At 64.6% G+C, this 6,000-nt stretch overlaps 1 protein-coding gene across 2 annotated transcripts in view; it reads left to right on the top strand.

The window, feature by feature from the left end:
* The first annotated feature begins 910 nt into the window (after nt 1-910).
* ADARB1 (adenosine deaminase RNA specific B1) overlaps nt 911-6,000 on the top strand; it is a 126,255-nt gene continuing 121,165 nt past the window's right edge. Inside the window, exon 1 of one of the 2 annotated variants that reach the window (XM_045084329.1) lies at nt 911-1,078. The gene's annotated coding sequence lies outside the window, so the exon portion shown is untranslated. The remainder of the gene's footprint in view (nt 1,079-6,000) is intronic. The other variant, XM_045084330.1, reaches the window with a different exon arrangement.

Here is a 6,000-nt window from a genome sequence, read left to right as displayed (position 1 = left end):
GCATTCCGGGAGTCCCGATTTTTCCTGGGTTGTCCACAAGTGCTCCTCTGGGCACTGTGCCTGGCCCTTAGCCCTCAGGCTGGGGGACGGATGGCCTGCTGGCGGGCTGGCCCCAGACAGAGGCGGCTCCTTTCCAGGAGAGCGGCTGGAAGCAGGTCCCTGGCCCGTGTGGTCAGGGCAGGCTGCTGTGGGGGTCCTGCCCACCGGGCTCTGGCCTGGGCTCCTCCCCCGCTCTAGGCCCATTTTGCAGGGCGGGAGGCCGGCGGACGTCCCGGCGGAGGGCCCGAGCTCAGGCGGCCCTGAGCGCGGCTCGGTGGCTCGGGGTCCAGCCTGGGCGGGGGTCCGCTCTGCGGGGTCGGGAGCCCCGGAGTCCCCGCCGCCCGCACGGCCCGCTGCGCTCTCAGCACCCGCTCCAAGGCCGTGGGCCTTTCCCGACGAGGCTGAGGTTTGCGTCCTGCTCGGAACCGAACCCGCAGCCGGTGGCATTTCCGCGCGTGTCTGGGGCGCGCCGTGGGGCGCCGCGCAGGGCGGGGGGCGGAAGCCGGCGGGTCGCCGCGCCCTGCGAGCCCGCCCCGCCCCCCGCAGGCCCGCTCGGCTGCCGACCTCGGCGGGAGCGCCCGGGGCACGCGCGGGGACCGGCTCCGCGCCGGGGCGCCCGCGACCCCACCTGCTCCGAGCACGCGCGCCGCGCCGCCGGGCCCCGCCGAGTGCGCGCCCCCGCAGCCCCGGACCGCGCGGAGAGGGGCGGGGGGTGGCTGGCGGCCCGCGGGTGCGCGCACGCCCTTGCGTCGCGGCGCCCCCTCCCCCCGGCGTGCGCGCGGCCGGCGGCGGGGGCGGCGGGGAGGCGGAGCGGGCGCGGAGGGCCGCGGGCGGAGGGCGGAGGCTGAGGCAGAGGCAGAGGCGGCGGCGGCGGCGGCGGCGGCGGCGGCGGGGTCGGGCCGCGCTCGGGGCCGCGCTCGGGGCCGCGCCAGGCCACGGCCAGCGCGCCGCAGCCCCGGCGGCCGAGGGGAGCCCCGCGGCCTCGCGGTCGGAGCCCGGGCGCGCCGTGCGGAGCGGAGCGGGGCGGCCCGCGGCTGAGGTGAGGCGAGGCGAGGCGAGGGGAGGCGAGGGCGGGGGCTCGGACCCCGGGGCCCGGCACCGCCGCGGGGGCGCGTTTATGTAAGCGCCGCGGGGCAGGTGGGGAGGCCGGGCGGGCGTGCGCCGCGAGCGGGACCCCCGCGCTGCCCGGCCCCGGGCGGGGGTCCGGAGGGGCTGCCCCGCGGCGGTGTCCCGGGGGCCGCGCGGCCGCGTGCGGGACGCCCCGGGAGGGGAGGCTGCGCCCGGGACGGCCCCGCGTCTCCTCCCCGGGGCGCCGCGTCTGCGCGGGATGCTCTGCGCGGTGGGTGAGGGAGCTGCGCCCCGGGATGAGCTGCGCCGGGGGGTGGGGGGATGGACTGCGCCCCGGGATGAGCTGCGCCCCGCGAGGGAGCTGCGCCGTGGGGGGGTTGGACTGCGCCCCGCGAAGGAGCTGCGCCGTGGGGGGGTCGCGGGGGGGTGGACTGCGCCCCGGGATGGAGCTGCGCCCCGGGATGAGCTGCGCCCGGAGCGGGTGGACTGCGCCCCTGGATGGAGCTGCGCCGTGGGGGGGTGCGGGGGGGTGGACTGCGCCCCGGATGGAGCTGCGCCCCGGGATGGAGCTGCGCCCCGCGAGGGAGCTGCGCCGGGGGGAGGGAGCGGGTGGGGTGGACTGCGCCCGGGGATGGAGCTGCGGCCCGGGATGAGCTGCGCCCGGAGCGGGTGGACTGCGCCCGGGATGGAGCTGCGCCGGGGGGAGGGAGCGGGGGGGGGGGTGGACTGCGCCCCGTGCTGAAGATGTGCCCCTTGTGGAGGGTGCGGCGCCCTGGAATGAAGCTGCACTGGTGTGTGTTTTGGGGGGTAGGTAGACGGCGCTTGGAATGAAGGGGAGACTGCACCCTGGGAGGAGACGCTGCGCTGCCGGGAGAGTCGGGCTGCGTCCCGGGACGAAAGGGAGACTGCGCCCCTGGGACGGGAAGCTGCCCCCCGGGATGAGGCTGAGCCCCGGGATAAAGGGCACGCCGCACCCCGGAATGGAGATGAGCCCTAGGGAATGGGAGACTGCGCCAGGACAGACCCTTCTCCTCCCCCGGCGGGGCTCCGCCGCCGCTCTCCGCCCCAGGGAGGGATGGCTGCGCCCCGGACGGCCGGCGTCCCCTTCTGGAGGGCACCGTGTCCGCGCGGGAGGCGCTGCGCTGCCGGGAGGGGAGAGTGCGCCCTTGGGATGCGGCCGTGCGCCCCCCGGGATCGGGCTGCACCCCCGACCGCCCCCCCCCGTCCCCTCCCCCTCCCCCTCCCGAGGGCGCGGTGTCCGCGTGGGATGCTCTGCGCGGCGGGCGGCCCGGGGCGGGAAGCCGGCGGGCGACCGGAGCCGTCCGGAACAATCTGGGGCGACCGGGGGCCCGCGGTGAATTCTGACGCGTTCACATCTGCAGTAGGAAAATTACCGGCTGGGGATGGGTCGCAGGGAGGGCGTCACATGGAGCTGTGGACGCTGCAAGCGTCGGAGTCCGCATTTACAGACCGGACACCGGGCTCCTGCCCGGGATTTGTCAGAGTCCCGACCCGGGCCTGTGGGCCTGTGTTTCGCAGTTAATATTTTTAGGCACCAGGTTCCCTAGTTACTTCTGATAAGGACATTTTGTTTCCTTACTAAGGAGCCGTCGTGGTCGGGGTTCCACTCTGCAAGTAGGAGGAGAGCAGCCGGATAAGCAAACTTGCTTCCTTACTCTGAGTGCCCTGATGGAGAGAAGAGCTGGATCACTGAGCTTTGGGACTAGGAATATCCGTTCCTTCCTTTGTTTCCTCTTCTGTTTACCCATTTCTATCGCCGTGAAAGGTGCCTCCACAGCTGCATTTTCTACAACAGTGGGTTGTCTAAGAGCAGTTCCTGGGAAATGTCTTTTAATGACTGTCTTTTCTTTGGGGCAGAGACTATCCTCTGCCTGCCCAGGGTTTCCTAGAGGAGAAAGGGAGAAGGCAGGCTGGGACCGCTTCGATAGGAGAGGAGAATTAGCTGTCCGTGCCCTCATGGCCCTTCCAGTGGGCAGGTCCGCTCCCAGAGCACAGCCACCCCTCGGGCTGGGCAGGACCTGCTGAGCTGGGTGTGGAGACCCTGCGGGACCGGGAGGCAGGGGACGGGCAGGGGCTTTGAGAGGAGTGCCTCTGTCTGTGAGTCATGCCCTGTTCCGTGGCCAAGGCTTCCGAGACCGAACAGACTCAGCTACGTCTCCAACAAAATCGGAAGCTCTAGCTGGAAGGGAAAAAAGGAAGCCTTTCTGCAGGGGCAGTGGTGAAAAGAACACTGGTCCAGCTCGGAAACGGACGACACATGGACGGCGAGGTGCGGTGAGCTCACGGAGCCAGTGCGGAGAGGCCAGGGGAGGAGGCTCAGCGGATACCGTCATGGTCCGCACACGGTGCTCGGCTCCAGGCAAATGCTCCCCGTTGTGAACTGACGCGTTGTGAGAGCCTTTCAGCTGCTTCCAGACTTGGGGAATGCAAAAATTCTTTCAACTTGCATTTCTCTGGTGAACGAATAAAGCAAACTGAATTCCGTTGACAGATACTTCCACGGCGTGCTGTGTGCGGGGCCCTCCCTGTCCAGGGCCGGGGTGAGTGCTGAACAGAGAGAGTTCACGAAAGCTCAGACGCCGGCAGTTCCAGTAGTCGCTTCATAGCGTTTCATTAGAAAAAGTAAGAGGCGTGACTTGGGTTATAAAGCGTGAAGACGGACAGCGTTCCAGTTCTCACGTGGCGACGGAAGCGTGTGACCGTGCGTTCAGAAGGCTCGTTCCGCTCCGTTCCCGCTACCTGACGTTGATGGTGTAGCTCCAGGCCATGGTCTGAGTGCAGGCAGGCGGCACTGTGATTTAGTGCAGTTTTGATATTCGCTGCGGCCTGCGAAGAGTTTCATACGTGGGAGCAGGCGAAACCGACCCGGTTGGACTAGTCCCCACAACCCTTTGTCCTAAAGTCGAGTTCAGAAGGGTTTATTCCCTGGAATGCTGTGACGCGCTGGGTCAAGACTTAGGAACGAGACTGCTGTTTAAATAGGGGGTGGCTGGAAAGTGTACTTTGGAGATTAATTGGTGAAATTATATACTTACCGGCCTTTAAAAAGTTTAAGAACGATTGTCAATCTTAGAGTGAACCTGAAAAGCTTAGAAAGTTCCAGTTTTATTTAAGAACTTGACGGTTTTTTGTGTTAATTTTCTAAAATGTGAATTTCCAAATTTGTAATTTGGTGTGATGGAAATGGTAGTGTTGAAAACAACCCAGTAAAAGTATATCCATAATGTGTGGTAGAAAAAGTAAACAGTGAGAATTTCATAGAAAAATTGTACATGAGGGTTGCCTGGCCGGCTCAGTCAGTGGAGCCGTGACTCTTGATCTCGGGGTCATGAGTTCGAGCTCACGATGAATGTAGAGCTTACTTAAAATAAAAATACACAGACCTGTATCCCTAAAACAAATAATACATTATATGTTAACCAAAAAGTTAATTAAAAAAATAAAAATAAACTAAAAATTGTATGTTGAAGCAATTAAATGTCTTTATTGCTTGAGTGACTGTCCACGTTTTATTCGGAATGTGGCCAGGGAAGACGCAGGGGCGGAAAGAGGTCTTCACACGGCCTTCCTGCGGGGCTCGCGGGCCGCGGGGCCCGGACGCTGTTGTGCAACGGGGCCCGATTCCTGCTGCCCGCCGCTGTCCTCCACGCGTGTGTGCGAGGTGCCCTGGGACCGCACCGAGAGAACACACTTTGGTTTTCCGTCCGGCATCTTTGTGATGGATCGAAGCGAGCTGGGGTGCGAGGCTGCGACGGCCTGGAGGGACCTGGAGTTTGCACGGGAAGTGTGGGCGGCTTGTTTGTCCCACGGGGTCGCCAGCACCGTTGCTGTTCCAGGAGCTGGAGACAGGTGTGAGCCAGTAAGGGTAGTTCCTGCCCTCATAGGATTCGCCTTATGGTTGGAGAGGACGGTAATTGCCAGCTGAAGTCTTACTGTGCCAGGAAGTGAAAGTACAAGAATGCCGGGGCGGGGGGTGGCCCGGAGGACGAGGGAGCTGGGTGCCCCCCGGCAGGCAGGGTGGACTCCGCAGGAGCTCCCTTGTCCGTGCCGCTCGGAGAGGGCCGCGGCTGCTGTGAGGAATTCGGACTGGCACTGGGGTGTGGTGGGAAGCCCTCCGAGGGCAGCCCTCCCTCCCTGCCTAGGTGCCCTGGGGAGTCTTGGATGAGGGAAGGTCAGGATGCAGCCTTTGGACAGCCACTGCTCGTGTGTGTCAGGGACTCAGGACAAGCCAGGCTTCTGGATCCCCTTCTATCGACGGACTTAAATCTCAGGAGAGTCCAAAAGGTGGGCCGTGTCCTGTGTCTTCCCATCCAGTGAGGGCACGTGTAAGGGGCGATGCCAGGTCTGCCCGGAGGCCCCGGGACACGGGGGCTCTTCCCGCCACCACGGCTGCAGGCGGGTGGCTCCAAAGGGGCACGTGCCAAGATCCCTATGGGCCAGAGGGTGACCTGAGCCCCGGCCCGCTGTCCGAGGGCTCTGTACTGTTGGCAGGGGACATGCGGCCAGTCACACGGGGTGTGGGGTGCCTTCAGACTCCTCTGCCTCACTTCCACTCACTCAGCGCTCCTGGACTTGAAGCACAGTCTTAAAATCCTATCCTTGTGCCTTTAAAAAAAAAAAAGAAAGAAGAGAAAAAAAAAGAAAACACAAGTGGAATGAAATACAGTAATTACTAAGTGTCTTTCTGTTAAAAATCCGATTCTTTCCAGGCAGTCTTTGAGCATCGATGTGCTCCGAGCTGCCCCCCTGTTGTTCCCTGTGCCCGCTCTCCGTACGAGCTCCCCCTGCCATCTGGGGGTCTTCCAAGCCCCTGATGCTCGCTCGGACCGTGCGGGTGCTGTCTTGATCTTCCTGGCGGCTGTTAAGGGCAGG

The sequence above is a fragment of the Mustela putorius genome, unplaced genomic scaffold, assembly GCF_011764305.1.
Source record: "Mustela putorius furo isolate JIRA1106 unplaced genomic scaffold, ASM1176430v1.1 tig00000765_pilon_pilon_pilon, whole genome shotgun sequence".
Lineage (NCBI taxonomy): Eukaryota > Metazoa > Chordata > Mammalia > Carnivora > Mustelidae > Mustela > Mustela putorius.
This window is presented reverse-complemented; position numbering and strand designations above follow the sequence as displayed.